The 21,042-nt window shown below is 34.3% G+C and overlaps 1 protein-coding gene across 7 annotated transcripts in view; it reads left to right on the top strand.

Annotated features, from left to right (window-relative positions):
* The window catches only part of HYCC2 (hyccin PI4KA lipid kinase complex subunit 2), a 79,700-nt gene that overhangs the window by 11,274 nt on the left and 47,384 nt on the right, over positions 1-21,042 (top strand). For 4 of the 7 annotated variants that reach the window (XM_079133124.1, XM_079133129.1, XM_079133123.1 and 1 more), the window contains one exon: positions 13,274-13,371. The gene's annotated coding sequence lies outside the window, so the exon portion shown is untranslated. Of the gene's footprint in view, positions 1-6,984; positions 7,059-8,025; positions 8,348-13,273; positions 13,372-21,042 lie in introns of those variants that run through there. The other 3 variants (XM_079133126.1, XM_079133125.1, XM_079133127.1) reach the window with 3 other exon arrangements.

Genomic DNA, 21,042 nt, shown 5'->3' with positions numbered 1-21,042 from the left:
CCCAAAATGATTGAGAGTAGGGTCTTGAAGAAATACCTATATGTCCATGTTCTTATCAGCATTATTCACAGTATCTAAAACTTGGAAGCGACTCAAATATTCATCAACAGATAAACTGATAAACATGTAGTATATACTGTACATATTGTGGAATGTTACCTAGGCTTAAACAGAAAGGAAATTCTGCAGTAGGAATTCAACATGAATGAAGCTTGAGGACATTATGCCAAGTGACATAAGTTGGTCACAGAAAGACAAATACTATTTAATTCTACTTGTGTAAGGAGCCTAGAGCATTCCAAATCATGGAGACAAATAGTGGAATGGTGATTACCAGGGACTGAATGGAAGGAGAATTGGGAAGTTACTGTTTCATGGGTATAGACTTTCACTTTTTTTTTTTTTTTTTTTTGCGGTGCTGGGGATCAAACCCAGGGCCTTGTGCATGCAAGGCAAGCACTCTACTGACTGAGCTATCTCCCCAGCCCTAGACTTTTACAGGACCACAGGAATTATGGAGATAGATGGTGGTAATGACTGCACAACATTATGAATGCTTTTAATATCACTGAACTGTAAACTTAAAATGGTTACCATGGTAATTTTTTTTTTTTGGTAGTTGTAGAGGGACAGACTGCCTTTTATTTTTTATTTTTATGTGGTCCTAAGGATCAAACCCAGTGCCTCGCACATGCTAACCAAGCATTCTACGTGTTCTGCCACTGAACTACAGCTCCAACACACAGTGGTGAATTTTGTTTATTGTACTACAGTTGGGGAGGAAAAAAAAAAAAAAGAAAATATTCGTTAACTCAAATATTTTTGCCTTGAAAGTTTGTTCTGAATCATGTCAGTTAACTAGGTAAGGAGGGGAAAAAAACCCCACTAAATCCATGTACTACCTGTAAGAAATCCCACGGAAACCACGCCAGACACGGGAAATCACATAAGGGAATTTATTAAGCAAACAAAGTGTCTCCCTGTAGGGTAAGAGAGAAAATGAGAGGAAAAGAGAAAGGAAAGAGAAAGGGTGTGTGCTAGAGAGAGTGAAAGCGAGGAGGAGGAAAAGCAAGTGTGTAGGAGAAGCAAGAGATGGCGGTTGAATTCTGCTGGGCTAACAGGGGACCAATAACAGAGAAGGATACTTGCAAGCTGACTGATGAACCAATAGCTAGCTAGGATGTTCACAGATTGACAAGTGGTTGGGAGGCAGGGAAAATGACTGCACCGGAATGGGCGGGGGAGCAGCTTTATACATTACACTACCTTCCTTGACTTAATTCTTTCTGTGTGGAAAATTTTTTATTTCTTTAATGTGGAATACAAAAATCTGACATGAATGCCTTTTCCCTCATCACTAAAAGAGAATAAATTGTCTTTAAGACATGCTCATTCATTAGCACACAGAATACATTCTTTAAATATTCTTTTTGAAAGGAACCAGAGTTCCTTGGAGAATTTCTATGTCTAGGGTAGGAATTATACATGATGAGCTGGAACTTCTTGTCCTATTAAGACAGGACTCAAGTCATTATATTCGTAGAGATAGTTTATTTTTGTAAAATGATACAAAGCAAAATCAGTCAAGCAAAAAGCACATAGGACAAAATCTGGAGAAAACCAGGTGAAGGCTTATTAAAGTCCCAATGGAGTTACACAAGGTGAGATTAATTCTTCCAGTGTGAGTTGTGTGCAGAGTCTTTATTAACTCCAGGGCCTTCTCATGTTTTTTACTGAGCATATATATGACTTTCTAGATTTCTGGGAATTTGTGGGAATGTTTCAAAGTTCCCTATGAACATCTCATTTTCCATATTTTCTTCTTAGTATTTTTTGGTTGACCTGTTTTTGACCTATTTGTTTTTCGTCGCCTCAGGCAGCCATGATGTTTAACATCTGCCCTGTTTTGCATAAATGCCCCTGGGGAAGGCTGTTAGCACTGGCTGAATTGCAGATCATGTCAAGTAAAAGTCAGCTTGCTTGTGGGGTATTCCAGGGAACTGCCAGGCAGGTTATGTTATGGGGCACAACTTAAGAATAGACTGATCACCACTGAGAAGTCCAAATTTGAGAGTCTTTATTAAGCCAGCTGGCTGGCTATATCACACAATGCCCCAAAAATGGCTATTAGGAGAACAGCCCCGACCATAGGGTTGTAGGGGTTCTTATACCAAAAATCACATCAATCATAAGTGTCTGTTGCTTGGTTTGAAATTACAAACTAACATCATGAGATCATTGATAGAGGGGGAAGTGGGTCACCTAGGTACAAACTAAAGAATGGTTACTAATAACCACACAATTACCCTTTACATGGTACATTGTTTAGGAGCAATAGGGATCAAAAGAGCAATTTTTTATTACATAAGAATTGTCATTTTTGTATTGTTAAACATGTCACAGTAAGTAACTGATGATGGGTACAGAGGCGGGGTGTTCACATGGGAGAAACTTATTTCCTACATAACATGGAGTCTCAGCAAAATGGAGTCTGCTTAGTCATTTCCCTTATAGTCTGGACTACAACATTCTCATGGAGCCAGATCTGTCAGTCCATCACAGTTAGATGATCACAGTTCTCTGGAAATGAGTCTTTGAAGACACTTTAACCCCATTGGTCCCCTTCAGTGTCTTCCACTTGTGACTTTTACTATGATTTTGTGTTCTTTGTGTTCAGAACTCCTGTGCAGCTGGAGAGGTGAGGTAATAGGGCAAATTAAAACTTACTAAAACTCCCTGTTCTTATCAAGATTCCATTACCTTTCTTGAGTAAACATGTGTTTCACAGTTTGCTTTAAGCCATTTGTTAATTTTCAAAGTTGTGAAAAAATTCATTTTGAGGATTTTTAGTAATGCTTCATTGCATTTATGAAGGAGAGGATTTTGGGAGGTCATTACTCTGCCACTTTTAAAACCAATTACCCCTGATATCACTTTAATGAAAGTAATCTTTTTTTCCTTCTCCATACAACTAAATGCCTGCTTTTTCCAGACAATTGGGGAGAGGGACTGTGGATATAGTGGTGAATAAGACCCCCTTCCATGTGGAGCTTATGTGTATATATTCTAGTTGGGTAAAACAGACAATAAACAAGAAATGAAGATTGAATCCAGGGCTTTGCATATCCCTTGTCCACTAGGTAGTAAATAAATAATAGTAAATGTTATTGAGAACAGTAAATATAATTATGGGACAGTGATTGAGACGGTGGTGTTTTAGATTGAGCCTTTCTCTACAGCTCTCTGACTACCCCCCAGACCTGAATAAAGTAAGAAAATAGTGTGAACAGCTGGACAGCAGAGATAAAGGAAACATACAGCCTTAGGCGAAAATGAATTTGGCATATTCAAGAGAAAGTAAGAAAGCCAGTATGACCAAAGCAGCAAACATTCATGAAGGAAAAGTATAGTTGACATCACTAAAACTATAAAAGGCATTAATATCTAGGACCTGATTTTTGGTACTCATTGTTTCCATTATTTTGTTCTTTAGTAGATTGACTTCTCCCCTGTGTGGAAGGGATGATGGGCTGATTTCTAATGTTGCAATCCTGCATCATTTAGAATTAAGCTTTGGTTGTTATTTTCTGTCATTTAGTGTCTCTCAGAATGACTTGGTAGGGACTCAGTTAATTAAATGTTTTGAAAATTGTCTAGTAATGGTCATGTATTTTTTTGCGGGGTGCGGAGATGGGGTACTGCGGAATGAACTCAGTGGCACTCAACCACTGAGCCACATCCCCGACCCTATTTTGTATTTTTTTTTTTTTTTAAATTTAGAAGCAGGTTCTCAGTTGCTTAGTGCCTCGCTTTTGCTGAGGCTGTCTTAGAACTCGCTATCCTCCTGCCTCAGCCTCCCAAGCCACTGGAATGGGCAGTTTTAATGTCCTTTTAGAGTAAGCTTACACATTATTTTGGTCCCTCCCCTCCTTTTTTTTTTGCAGTGCTGGGTATTGAACTCAGAGCTTTACATTTATTAGGCAACTACTCTTAACATTGAGCTTTAGACTCTGAGCCTTGAGCCCCTCAAAAAAATGTATTAGCCTTTATTTCATAACCCCTAAATTTAGTGTGGCTTATGACAGCCATTTTATTTGCTCACATTTATTATTGTTTGAAGAATTGCTTTTAATAACAAAGAACTGTGAAAAGAATGAAAGAATACAGACAACATTTATTATTCAGGAAAATCAAAGGTTCTCTGTTAAACATGAAAATATGTATAATTAGAATGGTACTATTATTTTTTCCAAAAGATTTATCATAAAGCTTTTATAGTTTATTTTCCACTAAGAAACTTGTGACTCTCTTCTAAGTTCAGTAAAACAATGAAAAGCACTGTTAAATAATCTATATTATGATAAGGTAGAATAGATGCTTAATTCAGAACAAAAATTAAACTGCAAGTGATATAAATTTTTAATATGATTTTGTAACTTCCATGAAAATATGGTCAGTTATTGCATTTGCTGACTGTTATTTATGTCCATGATCTAATTTGTAGTCAGTCATGTTGCTCATGTAATGAAGATTTCCCTGTTAGTGTAATTTTACCTGTACCTTCTAACTTGGGGCATATATTTTTGGTGAAACACTTGTGGCTTCTGGGCCTAAAAAAATTAAGACAGATAGTAAAATACAGCTTTTCACAAACATCTATATTTTGTGTAGATTTATGATTATACACACAAATTATATATTTAAATGCAAAAAATTATTTTGTATCTTTAAAAAAATTTTTTTTACAGTACTGGGGAATGAACTAGACCTCCTTGCATGCTAGATAAGCATTCTGCCACTTAGCTACATCCCCTGGTTTTTTTTTTTATATCTATTTTGAGTCTGACTCTCACCAAGTTCCCCAGGTTGGTCTGGAATTTGCCATCTTCCTGCCTCAGCCTCCTGGGTAAATGTAATTACAGGCATGCACCACCATACCTGGTTTAGTGTGGTACTTTTTTTTTTTTTTTTGGTAATTGTAGGTGGACAGAATGCCTTTATTTTATTTGTTTGTTTGTTTATTTATTTGTTTGTTTGTTTTTATGTGGTGCTAAGGATTGAACTCAGTGCCTCACATGCTAGGCAAACCACTGAACTACAGCCCCAGCCCTTATAGTACTTTTTTATTTCATAAAAATCACAAGTTCCCTTGTGATCAAATTACATATTATGGTTCTTTTTATTTCTTGGGTTCTCTAGCAACTTCTTATCTGGTTTGCCTGGAAAAGTATTTCTTCATCTTTTGGGGGCTTAGAATCTGCTAAGATTTTTGTTTTTGGGGACACATCTTGTCATAAATCTTATCCTCACTGGGCTAGGAGGTTTATTCAAGAAAGCCAGGATAACCCGGGATTTTAAGAGTTGGCACTGGGGCCCTTCTTGTCAAAGGTAGGCACTACATTGAAAAACATACAGGTTATTTGAAGTCTCTGTCTCATTTTGATTATTTTTGTTGCTTTGTCTTCAGGTTCACTGATTTTTTTTTTCTCAGTGTCTAATGTTATTCTCATTATTTTTTTATTTTTAAAAATTTTTTACAGACTATTTTGATTCATTGTGCACAAATGGGGTATATCATTTCGTTTCTATGGTTGTGCACGATGTAGATTCATACCATTTGTGTAATCATACATGTACATAAGGTAATAATGTCTGTCTCAGTCCACCATTTTTCATAGCCCCCCCATTTCCCTCTACATAATCTAAAGTTCCTCCATTCTTCTCTCATTTTTTTAAATCTCATATATTATAGTTTTCATAATGTGATTTGAATTGGGTTGTCTTTTAAAAAGTTTTATGAACACCTCTGTGACTTATGTTTTGAACAACATAGTTATAATTACTGTGACAATATTTTTGTCCGAGAATTCTAACATCTGTGTCAATGATTGGTTGACTTTTTTCCTTCATTATGGATATTTTGTGACTGATCGTTTCTATTCCTGGTAATTTTATTAACTATCTGATACTATCAATTTTATCTTGTGGTGTTCTGGATATTTTTGTATTCTTAAAAAGTATTTTTGAGATCTGTTGTCGTTTTCAGTTAAGTTGTTTGAAAACAGTTTGATTCTTTCAGGTTTTGATTTTAAGATTTACTAGGCAGTACTGGATCTGTGCTCAGTATAGAGCTAATTATTCTCCTTTTACTTAAGAAGGACCCTTGTATGTACTTAAACTAATCCTTAATCTGATTGGCGAGACGAGGCACTATTTATGTCTCTGTAAATTCTGGACACTGCTGTATCTACTTTTAGGTGCTTCTTTCTCTGTCTTCTGGTAGTTTCCTAAATCAAAGTATTGATGAGAGGATCCTCTATAGATCTCTAGTGTTCTTTTTCTGTGTTTCTCCATCACTTTATCCTAACAATTTAGTCTGCTTGGACTTTTGATTCTGCCTTCTTTACCTCATGTGTATTTCCCTTACTTATGTTGCAGCCTAGAAACTTTTTTTTTTTTTACAAGAATTGAACCCAGGGGCACTTAACCACTGAGTCACATGTACATCCCCAGCCTTTTTTATATTTTATTTAGAGATAAATAATTCAAAATCTGTTAGATTTATTCCTAGTTTTTTTAAAAAAAATTTATTGTCCTTTGTATTCTAAAAATCCGTGGCTAGGCTGGGGTTGTGGCTCAGTGGTAGAGTGCTTGCTTAGGATGTGCAAGGCACTGGGCTCGATCCTCAGCACCACATAAAATTAAGTAAATAAAAGAAAGGTATTGTGTTCGTAAATAAATAAATAAATAAATAAATAAATAAATAAATAAATAAATAAATAAATAAATCCATGCTAGTTTACAGAAGTATAATTGGTTTTTTAATATTAATCTTTTACCCAGAAATAGAAGTTTGCTTATTAATTCTAATAGTCTGAGGAATCTTTTGGGCTCTCTTGGTACATAATCATATAATCTGTGAATAATGTTGTTTCTACTTTTCCAGTCCTTATTCTTTTTGTTTCTCTTGCTTTATTGTACTAGCTAGACCCTCCAGTAAAATGTTGAATAGAAATGATGATAATGGTCATCTGTGACTTGTTTTCCACTTGAGAAGGGTAAGTTTTCAATAATTTACCATTGACTTTGATGCTTGCTGTGGACTATTTTTTCTTTTTATCCTAATTTTATCCACAATTCTTTGTAAATTTTCTAATAGATTTTATCACAAATGAATATTGAATTTTGTTACAGGTTATTTCTGTGCCTATTTGGATAATTATGAGTTTTCTTCAAAACTACTCTTTAATATCTGGAATAAATTCCTTTGTATATGTTGTATGTTCTTTTTATAGACAGTGTCAATTTTTATTTGCCAGTACTTTGATATTTGTACATCTGTGTTCTTTAGTGAGATCAGTCCATGATTTTCCTTCCTTATAATATCTCTGTCAATTTTTGGCATCATGTTTGTACTGGTTCTTAAAAAGAGTTAGGAAGTGTTCTCTTATTTTTTGTTCTCTAGAAGGCAATACAAGAGTTATTGTTTCTTCTTATTGTTTTGAAGAATTCACTGGTGAAACCATCTGCATCTGAGATTTTCTTTGTGGAAAAATTTTAATAGCAAATTCCATTTCTTTAATAGCTTTGGGGCTATTTGAACAGTCTTTCTTTCTGCATTGGTAATTTATGTTTTTCAAGGAATGTGTCTGTTTCATGCTGTTACATTTATTGCCATAAAGTTTATCTTACTATTTTCTTTTGATCGTTAAAATTTTGTAGTAATCTGTGTTCTCTTTTTTAAAATTTTTAAAAATATTTTTTAAGTTGTCACTTAACCTTTATTTTATGTATGTATGTATGTATGTGTGTATGTATGTTGCTGAGAATAGAACCCAGTGCCTCACACATGCCAGGCAAGCACTCTACCACTGAGCCACAACCCCAGCCAAATTTGTGTTCTCTTCTTCCTTAATCAGTTTGGCTCAAGGTTGATCAGTTTTATTAATCTTTTCAAAGAACCAACTTTGTGACTACATTGATTTTTTTTTTTTTTTTTTTTTTTTCCTGTTTCATCACTTGCTATTCTGTGTTGCTGCTTGAAAATCAAAGACTGCCTATATATACAATTCAGGCTATAACTATATCATGGGTTTTAATGTATATTCATTAGTATTCAGTTGAACCTATTTTCTAATTTCTGTTTTGATTTCTTTGACCCAAAGATTATTTAGAAATGTGATTTTATATTTCCAGGTAGTTGTTGTTTTTCCAAGTTTTTATTTACTGTTATTGTTATTAATGATTTCTAACTTCTGTTATGGTTAAGGAGTATACTCTTAATGACATCATCTTTTTTTTGAAGTGTGTTGAAGATTCCTTGTAGCCCAATATGTGGTCAGTTTGGGTAAGTTTCATGCATCCTTGAAAAAGATTTGTAATTTTTTTGTTGCTGGGTACAATGTTCTGTATTGGTCATTTTAGGTCAAGTTTGTTATTACACTGTTAAGCTTTTAATGCTTTTTCTGTCAACTCTTGAGAGGTGTATTAAGCTCTCCAACTGTGATTGTGGCTTTGTGTGTTTCTCCTTTTAAGCCTGCAAATTTTTTGCTTCATGTATTTTTGAGATTATTGTGGGGATATAAAAAAGTTTGTGATTGTGGTATCTTCCTGTAGGATTGTTCCCTTTATCATTATGTAATATTCCTTTCATTTTTAAGAATGATTCTTAAATTGTAAATCTTTACCTGAAGTTAGCAGAATACAAAAGTTTTCTTTTGGTTAGTGTTGCATAGGTTAATTTTCTCTAACCTCTGCTTTCAGTCTTTCTGTGCACATATTTAAAGTGCATTTCTTTAAGAAATATGCTTCTTTTTGTTTAATCCAGTCTTTTACTTGAAGTATTTTTTTCCATAGACTGTAATACAGTTATTGATATAGTTGGGTCTATATGTATAATCTAACTGTTGTTTCCTGTTTGGCTTATCTGTATTTTTTCTTCTTTTTTGCATGCTTTTAGATTACTTAAATATTCCATTTTTCTGAATTGTTATGTATTATGATTTTTAATGGTTATCCTAAAATTATAACATTTATCCTTAATTTATTGCAGTATAATACAAAGTATTATTTTTTACACTGTCCCATTTCTGCTAAAATCTTAGAATCTTTAAACCTTACAAGGCATTTCAGTTACTGCTTTGAACAGTCACTATTAACTTCTTTCCTCACCTATTTACTCTTCATTGTTAATTCCTTTTTATGTTTCCTTGTTCTCAATCTAGAATAATTTCCTTCTATCTGAATAATTCCATGTAATTTTCTTGTAGTACAAGTTTGCTGGTGAGAAATTTCCTCCTGTTTGTTTGTAAGCATTTTTATTTCACCTCAATTTTTGAAGGATATTTTTGCTAGGTATAATAGTATTTTAGATTGACAGTTTATGACCCCTTAACAGTGTCATTCTGTTACAGTCTGATTTGTATTGTTTCTGTTGAGAAATCTGCCAGTCTTATTGTTGCTTTGAAGATGAATTGATCCCATTCTTCCCTTTGGTTGCTTTTTTAACTTTTTTCTCTTTTCCTCTTCCTCCCTTCCCTTTTTCTTTTTAAATTTATTTTTATTGTAAACAAATGGGATACATATTTTTTCTGTTTGTACATGAAGTAGAGGCATACCATTTGTGTAATCATACATTTACATATTGTAAACAAATGGGATACATGTTGTTTCTGTTTGTACATGAAGTAGAGGCATACCATTTGTGTAATCATACATTTACATAGGATAATGGTGTTTGATTCATTCTGTTATTTTTTCCTTCCCCCCACCCCTCCCACCCCTCTTTTCCCTCTATACAGTCCCTCCTTCCTCCATTCTTGCCCCTCCCACCCCCCATTATGTGTCATCATCCGCTTATCAGTGAGATCATTAGTCCTTTGGTTTTTTGAGATTGGCTTATCTCACTTAGCATGATATTCTCCAGTTTCATCCATTTGCCTGCAAATGCCATAATTTTATTATTTTTTATGGCTGAGTAATATTTCATTGTGTATATATAAATATATATATATATATATATATATATATATATATATATATTATAGTTTCTTTATCCATTCATCCATGGAAGGGCATCTAGGTTGGTTCCACAATCTGGCTATTGTGAATTGAGCAGCTATGAAGATTGATGTGGCTGTATCTCTGTAGTATGCTGATTTTAAGTCCTTTGGGTATAGGTCAAGGAGTGGGATAGCTGCGTCAAATGGTGGTTCCATTTCAAGCTTTCTGAGGAATCTCTACACTGCTTTCCAGGGTGGCTGCACTAATTTGCAGCCCCACCAGCAATGTATGAGTGTACCTTTTTCCCCACATCCTCTCCAATACCTATTGTTGCTTGTATTCTTGACAGTCACCATTCTAATTGGGTGAGATGGAATCTTAGGGTAGTTTGATTTGCATTTCTTTTATTACTAAAGATGTTGAACATTTTTTCATTTATCTGTTGATTGCTTGTAGATCTTTTTCTATGAAGTGTCTGTTCATTTCCTTAGCCCATTTGTTGATTGGGTTATTTGTATTCTTGATGTAGAGTTTTTTGAGTTCTTTATATATTCTGGAAATTAGTGCTTTATCTGAAGTATGAGTGGCAAAGATTTTCTCCCACTCTGTAGGTTCTCTTTTCACATTGCTGATAGTTTCCTTTTCTGAGAGAAAGCTTTCTAGTTTGAATCTATCCCAGTTATTGATTCTTGCTTTTATTTCTTGTGCTATGGGGAGTCCTGTTGAGGAAGTCTGATCTTAAGCCAACATGTTGAAGATTTGGACCTACTTTTTCTTCTGTAAGATGAAGGGACTCTGGTCTGATTCCGAGGTCCTTGATCTATTTTGAGTTGAGTTTTGTGCAGGGTGAGAGATAGGGGTTTAGTTCCATTCTGCTGCATATGGGTTTCCAGTTTCCTCCCTTCCTTTCATAGTTTGATTATGATATCCTAGGTATAGTTTTCTTTTAATGTGGCTTGCTTGCATTTTAGTAGAGCATGTCTGGATTGATTTCCTTCATTGGTTTGGAAACTGTTTTTTGAATATTGCTTTTATCTGTTTTCTGCTATTGTCTGAGGCTTCCATTTTGTTTATATACATATTTGTGTGTGTCTGCATGTACACATACATTTTGAGCATGTAACCTTTCTTAAACCTCTTGTCCTTTTCCCTGCCTTTTCATTCTCTTCTATTTTTTAATTTCTCTTTATATTTTGGGTTGGGCATTTTGTACTAATTTGTCTTTTAGTTCACTAATCCTATATTCTATTGTGTCCATTTGCTATAAAACCAATATATTGAGTTCTTAATTGTATATATCCAATTTTTCAGTTCTAGAATGTCTGTTTAGAGCTAGGGATGGTGGCATGAATGTGTAATTGAGAGGCAGGAAGATTGCAAGTTCAGTGCTAGCCTGGACTATCTAGTGAGACCCCTGTTTCAAAGAAAAAAAAAAAATAGAAAAAAGTTAGATCCAGATTCATTGGATGAACTCCATCTTTCATTAATTTTTTTTGTTTCCCCCAATAGGTTAGAATTATTTTAAATAATTGTCATTGTGCACTAACTTTATTATTGAGTTTGATTCTCTTTAGTTTTCTCTTAATTACTGGTCATATTTTATTGTCCTTTTGCATTCTTAGTAATTTTTTTATTGTGTGCCAGGCATTGTATCTGAAAGAACTGTAGAGGCTGTTTACACTTTACTGTTATACAAATGGGTGAGGGGCTAATTACTTCCAATCAACCAGAGGTTAAGGTGCTTTAGTGTTATGTTAAAAGTTTTGAAAAACAGTCTGTCATTTGCTCTTTTCTTATTTTATTTATTTATTTTGCTTTTGCTTTCTTAATTGAGAACCTAATGAGTATCTGTATTCTTAGTTCTGAAAGATTATGGGAGACCTACCTCTATAGAGGTTCTCCACATAGCTCTCCAGTATTTCTGCAAATATACACCACTTCAAAATCTGGCAGTTGTCCTTGTGGTTCAAAATTTCCAGGGTACAGAAAGATGATCAGAGTTTTATTCCTACCCTGTTGTCTTAAAATCAAGTGTGCTTTCCAAAATATTACTAGTCTCTTGTTTATCTTTGTAGAGATAGTCTGTTAATTCCCCTCCCTGCCAGGCAGAACCTACTCATAAAATACAAATTTCATGTGAAGACAGTTTATACAAGAAAGAAAGTCATTGCTATGGTTAAAGTTAGGGATTCTAGATACCTTGTTAGTCTAAAGAATATTGAAAAATTTATAAGGACAATGTAATTTAACTCCAAGACAATTTTGTTACATTTTCTTTGTGTTAAAAAAGTATATCTTGGGGCTGCGGTTGTGGCTCAGTGGTAGAGCACTTGCCTAGCATATATGAGGCACTGAATTCAATTCTCAGCACCGTATATAAATAAATTAATTAAATAAAGGTCCATTGACAAATAGGAAAAATATTCAAAAGAAAAGTACATCTTGTTGGATTGGGGATATAGCTCAGTTGGTAGAGTACTTGCCTCAAATTCACAACCCTAGGTTCAATCCCCAGCACCACACAAAACAAAACAAAATAAAACAAAACAACCATCTTGCCTATGGCACATACCTGTAATATTTTAAATTTTAAAATTAGGATGCAATTTTAAATTAAAGTAGAGCATAATGTGGTCAGTAAATAAATGAAAATAAAGAAGTTCTCTCTGACCATAACACTATGATTTTATACCAAAAATTCAAATAACATCATTTTCTGTGCAAAAATTGATAATTTTTTTTAGTTTTGTGAAACTCATTCAAAATTATTTCGTATCCAAGTTTGGTTTCATACAGCATGTTTTTAGGAAAAAAAAATTGGGGCGAGGGGTTACTATAAATCCAACCCAGGACCTCTATGTGCTTACTAGCACATGTTCTACTACTGATCTGTGCCCCAACCCTGATATTAAAATTTTAGTGAGTATTTAAAAAAAAAAAGATTGTGTGTTTGTATGTGCATGTGAGAGAGAGAGAGAGAGAGAGAGAGAGAGAGAGAGAAAGGCTCCAGGTAATTCAAATAACCCACCCCCAAGTTCATAAAGATAATGAATAGCAAATTTTGAAACTAAAATTCAGACTTTCTCCAGAATAATTTTTTGTTAGATTTGATAAAGATACACAGTATGCTCATTATTATAGAAATTTTTAATCCATATTTTTAAAAAATTAGATGAGCTGTATTATAAATGTCTCATTAAAACTGTTCTTTCTTTGTGTTATATTCTTGAGAATATTAATATTTCACAGCTTTTCATTTTTATTTTTACAGGTTTGGGAAATATTTAACTCTCAACAAATGAATTCCACACTTGAACTCTGCTGCATTCCTGTGCCACCTCCTCCTTTAGAAAACTGATTTTAACACAGGTAAAATTATGACTTTAACTTTTTTAAGAATAAATTTCCCTTAAATTTCTTAGACATGCTGGAGTAAATATAGTTTTACCTGAAATGATCAATATCTTATTTTTTGCCATTGAATTCCATTTTTGAAAGTATCAGCCTTTTATATAGAGTTATTGAATTTAGTCAGCAAAATCACATTGTCTAGCTACATCTAAATCAGTGCTATCCAACAGACTTTTTGATGCCTGTGTTCGGTATCTGAACTGTTTGAAATGAGAGACTCTAGCCACATGTAGCTTCTGGCTATTTGGAATTTAGCTAGTGCTATGTTTAAAAAAAAAAAAAAAAAATAAGCTGCTACTTTTTCTGATGTTTATTATTAAGTAAAAAATATACAGAACCAAAAGAAACTAGTCATTTTCCAAATTCATTGCGACTCTAATCCAAAATCCTGCACAAAACCCAACAAATTCACTGTTTTCATAGAAAACAACTGATACTAAGACAAATGAAGGAAAGGACTGTGAAAGAGAAAAATCATCTAGTTGAGTCCACCCAGGAAGACACTTGGTGAGGATTCAGAAGTGGCTGAGAGGGCAGGGTTGCTAGAAACCTCACACTGACAAAATTCTAAGTGGGGTTGGGAGCAAGAGAATTCCTAAAGTCAGTGTATAATAATAGAGTTGCTCTCAGGCTCAGTGTTCCAGGCATAAGATGATCAAAATCTCATCTCACCAAAATATCTTATGAAGTCTCAATAATGGCTGTAGGCAAGATTTGACTTACACTGTTCTCATCTGTGCCAGCTAAAACTTTCACTGGATGCAGTCATGAATTTGTCATTACCAATCTTATAGACCCATAATGCACTCATGGATAAGAAAGTTCCAAAGTCTTACTTGAGAAAGGACTTAGAATATAGAGCCTGTGGCAGGGGAGGAGAATGCAATCCAGCTTGATTGAGCCCTCCCTGTGCAGTTGAATGTATTTCTTCATCATCTCCCTACCTCATTAGGAATAATGAAATTGGCTGGGATGTTTTTATAAGTGTTACCATTTCCATGTCAGAGTTTTGCATACATGTGGAGAACCTACAATAGGTGAGTAGAAGTGTTCTCCAGAAAATAAACGGGATTAGGTTCTCAGGCATTTGTGGTAGTACTGGATATGGTCTGTGGTACAGGGCAGATCTCATAAAGTGAAGCCATTTGGGTCAGCTCTTCAGCAGTCCAGGGTACAGAATGTGTCCAGTCTCTCCTCTCCCCAGGCTGGAAGAAAATGTAAATTTTATTTTTTAAAATTATTTAAAATAACTATATGTGGCTATTAACTACTGCATCAGACAGAACAAGGACAGTTTTAAGTTTTTCCTAAGGAAATTTGGTTATTACAGTAACAGCATGTCTTAAGTTTTAGACACATACTTTGACATATCTTCATAGGTTGACAGGTTTGAAAGTTTGCAGTAACAATACCATTATTAACTATTGTACATGTTGTCCTGATAATTAGATAGCTTTGTTTATCCAATAATAATTTTTATTAAAACTTTATACACATAGTAGTTGGGTTCATCAGAATAAACTCATGTAATCATGGAAATCAATTTTAGCTCATGATCCCTCCCACTTTCCTTCTCCCTTTCCCTCACATCCTCCCTCCCCTTTCCTATTCTCTTTCCTATACTTGACTTCCTTTCACTTGTCTATTAATTTATATTTGCTTGGTTTTTTATATTATCTTATCCTTCCCTCCCTCTTTTTCTCCAGTTTCCTTATGTAAGAGAAAACATTTGACCTTTGAATTTTTAAGTTTGATTTATTTCACTTGGCATGATATTCTCCATTTCCATCCATTTACCTGCACATGCCATAGTTTCATTCTTTTTATGGTTGAGTAGAAGTCTGTTGTATATTATTCAATAATTTTGGTTCTCTAAAAACCCTTGAAAGCACTTAATCATGCTTTGCTTAAACTTAGCATATAATTGATGTTCAATAATTAATTATTAGTTTAAAGAAAGGATGAATAATCTTTGTACTTTACCTCTGCAGTAAAAATATCTCCTAAATTGTCCTGAAAATGACATAATTATTTCTGTAATGAGTAGCTAACATCTATGGAGGACTTATGTTGTACTGGATGTTGTTTTAAGACCTTATGTGTTAAATTACTTAATCTTTTAAAATCATTGCTGTAGGTACTCACACTATTCCCATTTTGTAAATGAGGAATTTGAGGCCACAGAGTAGTTAAGTAACTTTCCCAAGGAAATACAATTTGTAGGCCATGGAGCTAGAATCCATACGCTTTTAACTCTTAGGCTGTGTTGCCAACTTATGTTCTGACTCTAAATTGACAGTTCTTGAAAAATGATATATGTTGACTATTGGGTAAGATAGAGCTCCTAACCATGTAGGTAACAGAGAGCTTACTGTACTTGAACAAATTTGTGAGTTTGCTTTTTGGCAAGTAATTCTTGACCCTCTTCAGGTCATGTTCCAGCAGTTTATTTTATTCACCATGTTGTATTTAGGGCCTGCTAATAAAAGTTGTATTTCATGGTTGTCAAAAAGATAATAATATTCTATGATATTTTTTTTACTTTGTTCTGTACTGAGGTGGTATTGGTTTGAAATGAGCTGCATGCTGGAATACCAGCTTGAGTTCTTGCTTTTAAACATTTATAGTTTCACATACCAGGTGATGATGAATGTAATGTACAGTAGAGGCAATGATCTTGAGAGTTCTTTATTGTCTGGTTAGGTATATAAAAAGTTCACAGCATATTTTTAGCTCTGTTCTATAGTTACTTCTAGATACCAGAAGATGTTAAGACTGATTAGGAATTTATGTTTATAATATTTCCTTGTAACCACTACTATACTCTTTTTCAAATAAAGGCACTAAAATATATTTTTAGGATTTTAGAGTCAGAAAATAACTAACTTTGTAAGAAATTGAAGCCCAAGGACAGGATGTAGTTCCATGGTACAGCACCCCTGGGTTCAGTCTCTAGTACTGGGGTGAAAAAATAGGAGCAATATAGCATTCTAGGCAGGAACAGCCTTCACAGATGCCTTGGGATGAAGGTGTTTATGACACTATAGAGAAACTGAGAGTGTGGCTAAAATAGAAAACTGTGAGGAGAGTAGTACGAACAGTGAGATTGGGGTCATATTACATAGTGCCTTTTCAACCACAGGTTTTAAAGTAGGCAGTAATTTCTTATTTCTTATTCATATATATATGTATATATATATATATATATATATATATATATATATTTGGCAGTGTTGGGATTGATCGCAGGGCCTGGTACATACTAGGAGGGCTAGGCAAGTTGTTTACCACTGAGCTACAGCCCCGGGTAGTAAGTATTAGAGTTTTACCATTTAAGCTGTGTTTCCTTGGGTAGGTCACTCAACCTCTTTATACTTTAATATCTGTTATATGGGATAATAGAAGCTATTTTATAGCATGTAGTTTCATGAAGATTCATTATATAATACAGCAAACACATAGTGATCACCTTGTGATTAAAAACTATTCTAAGTATATAATAACTATGTGAAGTAGGCACCATTATTATCCCTGTTTTGAAAGGAGAATAGTGAGTCAGAGAGGTTTGAGTATAGCTGGTAACAGGGTAAGAGGGTTTTAAACATAGCTAGTAAGTACCTTTAACCCTAGGCATTTTGGCATCAAGGGTCTGAGCCTGAAGTATGCTGAAGATCCTTTAAATGGAATTGTGGGGGGGGGGGTGTCAAAATTATTTTTCATATTAATAAAAAAACAATATTTAGCCATGTGTGGTGTCATACAGGTGCAATTCCAGAGACTGGAGCAGCTGAGGCAGGAGAAGAGCAAGTTCGAGACCAGTCTTGGCAACTTAAGTGAAACCCTGTCTCAAAATAAAAAGAGCTGGGGATGTAGCCCAGTGGTAAAAGCACCCCTGGGTTCAATCCCAAATGTTGACTCCTAGTCTCCCCCCAAAATAAGTGAAAAAACCAACCAAACAAACAGAATTTGCCTCTTCCACTGTCATTCTCTCATATAGCAAAGTTTTTTAGAAATAGATTGAATGCAGAAGCATTTATGAGCATTTTTGGTGGGGGGAATGTAAAAAAATGCTATTCTCACTAAATTTGTTTTTGTTTTGGAAGAATATAATTTTTATTAAAATGTTATTTAAGTTAATGTGTAATAGACTTGTTTTTTAAATTAATGAACTTTTTATGAAAGGATTTATGAGAAAGTTAGGTACTGGTTTAAACTGCTAGAATCTACTGCCTCCCATTAGATAAAATATAGAGAACATCTGTTATTGAGTATCTTGATAGGCTCAATAATAACTTAATTTCCTCAAGTTTTAAGATACTTTGTTTTCACATTTTAACATTTTTGAAATCAGATGTTTCTTTGGGAGCACTGGGGATTTAACTCAGGGACACTCGACACTGAGCCATATTCCCCGGCCCTATTTTGTATTTTACTTAGAGACAGGGTCTCACTGAGTAGCTTAGCATCTCGCTGTTGCTGAAGCTATCTTTGAACTCTGGAGCCTCCTGCCTCATCCTCCCAAGCTATTGGGATTACAGGCTTGTGACACTGCACCTGGCTCAAGATGTTTCTTATGAGCAGAAGCTTTTAGCAAGCTGGCAACTAAATTGTGAAATAACAGTAGTCATTCATACTTGACATTTCTAGAATTTAGCTTTTATTTCCTTATTATTTCCATTGATATCATTAGCACCGCACAGGGTTGAAAATTTAATTGAATCTGTCCTTGAGTTTTGCTTGAAATACATACACTATATCTCGTATAACTGTTTCAAAGTGAACAGTTTTCTCAGATAGAAAATTGTCTGACATATGCCAGTTAATTCAAAGACAGAAAAACTGACAAATCTCTCAGTCTCTAATTTCAAAGACAGGGAAGGTTGGTGTTGCTGATTCATGCACCTTGAAGAATATCTACCTGTCAAAAGTTTCTGGGTGATTTTTGAAGAAGCTTTTAACTTAATTTTTCAAATAAAATTGTTAACCAAGTATGAAACTCATGAAAAATCTTGGGTATTGTTATAACCAAAAACAAAGCTGTCAGTGCTAAAGGTGCTAAATAACATTCAGGAGTCCAGGTAATTAAACCACCAGATGTTTGAGTGCCCATAGCATGCCTAGCACTTGAGATACAGTGCCTGTCTCTTGGAAGTACAGATTCCAGTGGCAAACGCAGTGATAAGTAAATTAATAAGATAATTAGATTTGTTAAAGGATTTGGCCAAAGCGATAGGGGTTGTAGTAGGAAGGAAAAAGGGGTAACCGGTTTAATTAGACGAGGAAGGCTTCTCTCTCAGGAGAACTGTGTCATACAGCAATATATAGGGAGCTGGGAGAGCATGGTAAGTGGCAAGTATAAAGACCAAAGAATGATGCAGATAGTAATTATGAAATATATTTTTAGAAAAAAGAGAATAGGACTTGCACAATTATCCACTAAATTATAAAGCCATAGTAGTTAAGATTGTAGTCCTGGTGGAAATTTTACTGCAAAAAGTAGCTCAGAAGTAGTTTCAAGAATATGTAAGATTTAGTAGTATGTGATAAAAGTAGTTTTTCAAGTCACTAATGCAAAAATGTGTTAGAGAAAAAAATTTAAATTTCATGTCAAATTCTAAAACAACTTCCAGAGTTGTTTAAAGAGTAAACTATGAATGTAATTAATTTAGAAGATTTACACCTTAACCAAGTAAGCAAGGTGACTTCTTTAAAAAACATAGTAAAATATATTGATATCTTTTTGCTATGTCCCTTTCAAATATATTACAATATTCTCTGTGTTAATGTTTTAGCCATAGGTACTCACTAGAAGGTTCTGCTTCTAATTTTATTATATAGTTTTATAATCTTATGCAAGTACTTTGCTAATAATAAAACATTTTTACAATCAGTAGGTATTCAGGTTTAGGCTACTTAGCTTCCTGTGAAATGGCAGGAGGACTCAGAGCTAATGTTATAATGAACCTGGATTTTTTTTTTTTTTTTTTTTAAGTTTTTGTACTATTGTGGAATTTATAGCTAGCTGTAAAAGGGTTACCAGTCCTTTATCTACGTTGTAGCTAGGTGTACTTTTCAAACCTTGAATTTTATTATCCACATGCTTAAGATTCTGTCACTTTTCAAACTTCTTCATGTGCCCTAAGAATTGCCCTGCTTATCCCATCACATGCCTGCCTCTCTAACTTAAATCCTTGCTTTTTGTGCTCTGTGCTCTAAGATTCTTTGTCTTCCTTCAGATCGTACTACTTCCTGTGTTTTTTATTGCCACAGGACTTTCATATCATTTGCTGACTCTTTCTAGAATGTTCTTTTTCTAACTATCCCTGAATTTTATGGATCTTTGGTATTATAGATGAAGCATTAGCTCAAAGAAGCCCTCCCACCCCCTGGACCCAGTATTGGAGATTGAACTCAGAGCCTGTCACTTGCTAGGCAACTGCTGCATCACTGAGTTACATCACCATCTCTTTTTATTTTATTTTGAGACAGGATCTTGCTGAGATGGCCAGACTGGCCTAGAACTTGGAATTCTCCTGCCTCCCCACCTGGCTTCTCTTTCTTTTAATCTCGTAATTTATTTGAAGAAATCTATCAGTTTATCCTAAGATACTAATATATGTTACTCCATTTTGTACTCTGCTTACATAGCAGTTGACATAGTAACTTATTTATAGATATCTTAAAATATTTGAAATTCAGAAGAAAAATTTTCTTAAAAATTTGCTTTTAGAAATTTAATGTGTAATTTGTCACACTTAGGAAATACATCTTTTATTATTTTGTGTTATTTTATTATTGATTGATTGTGCTGGGGCTGAACCCATGACCTCACACACATGCTAGAGAGCACTCTACCCTTGAGCCACATCCTCAGCCCCACAGTCTTCTTAATAAAAGGACTTCCATTTCAGTTGTTTCACGGTTAGTGCTCCTTTTCCCTAAATTCTTAATTTATTTTCTTTCCTTTTAAATTTAAAACTTTTTAAATTTTTTTTCTTTACTTTTAAATTTTAAAGCAGGAAAATTATTTTTATTGTCTTATTCGCTTTAAAAATAATACATCTTGTGGCTGGGGTTGTGGCTTAGTGGTGGAATGCTTGTCTTGCATGCATGAGGCACTGGGTTTGGGTTTGATTCTCAGAACTGCATATAAATAACTGAATGAAAATAAAGGTCCATCAACAACATAAAAAAATCAAAAGTAATTAATGTATAATACAGCTTATTGTTTTATTCAAAATTGCATGGTTAGAGCCTGGTGCAGTGGCACACACCTGTAATCCCAACTGCTTGGAAAGCTGAGGCAGGAGGATCAGTATTTCAAAGCCAGCCTCAGCAAAAGCAAGGATCTAAGGAACTCAGTGAGACCCTGTCTCTAAATAAAATATGGAATAGGGCTGGGAATGTGGCTGTGTGGTACAGTGCCCCTGAGCTGAATCCCCAGTACCAAATAAATGAGTGAATGAATGAATGAATACATACATACATAAAAAATTGCATGGTTAGAATATTCTCAAAGGTAAACACTTAGTGGTTTAGTATGTATTTGCTTCCAGGCCTTTTTCATGTTTTATATAATTTTTAATTGAAATTATACTTTATATACTATTATATAGTTTGCTTTTCCTA

Source organism: Sciurus vulgaris (assembly GCF_902686455.1).
Source record: "Sciurus vulgaris genome assembly, chromosome: 3".
In the NCBI taxonomy this organism is placed as follows: Eukaryota; Metazoa; Chordata; class Mammalia; order Rodentia; family Sciuridae; genus Sciurus; species Sciurus vulgaris.
Note: the sequence above shows the minus strand (reverse complement) of the source record. Positions and strands in the feature narration are given on the sequence as shown.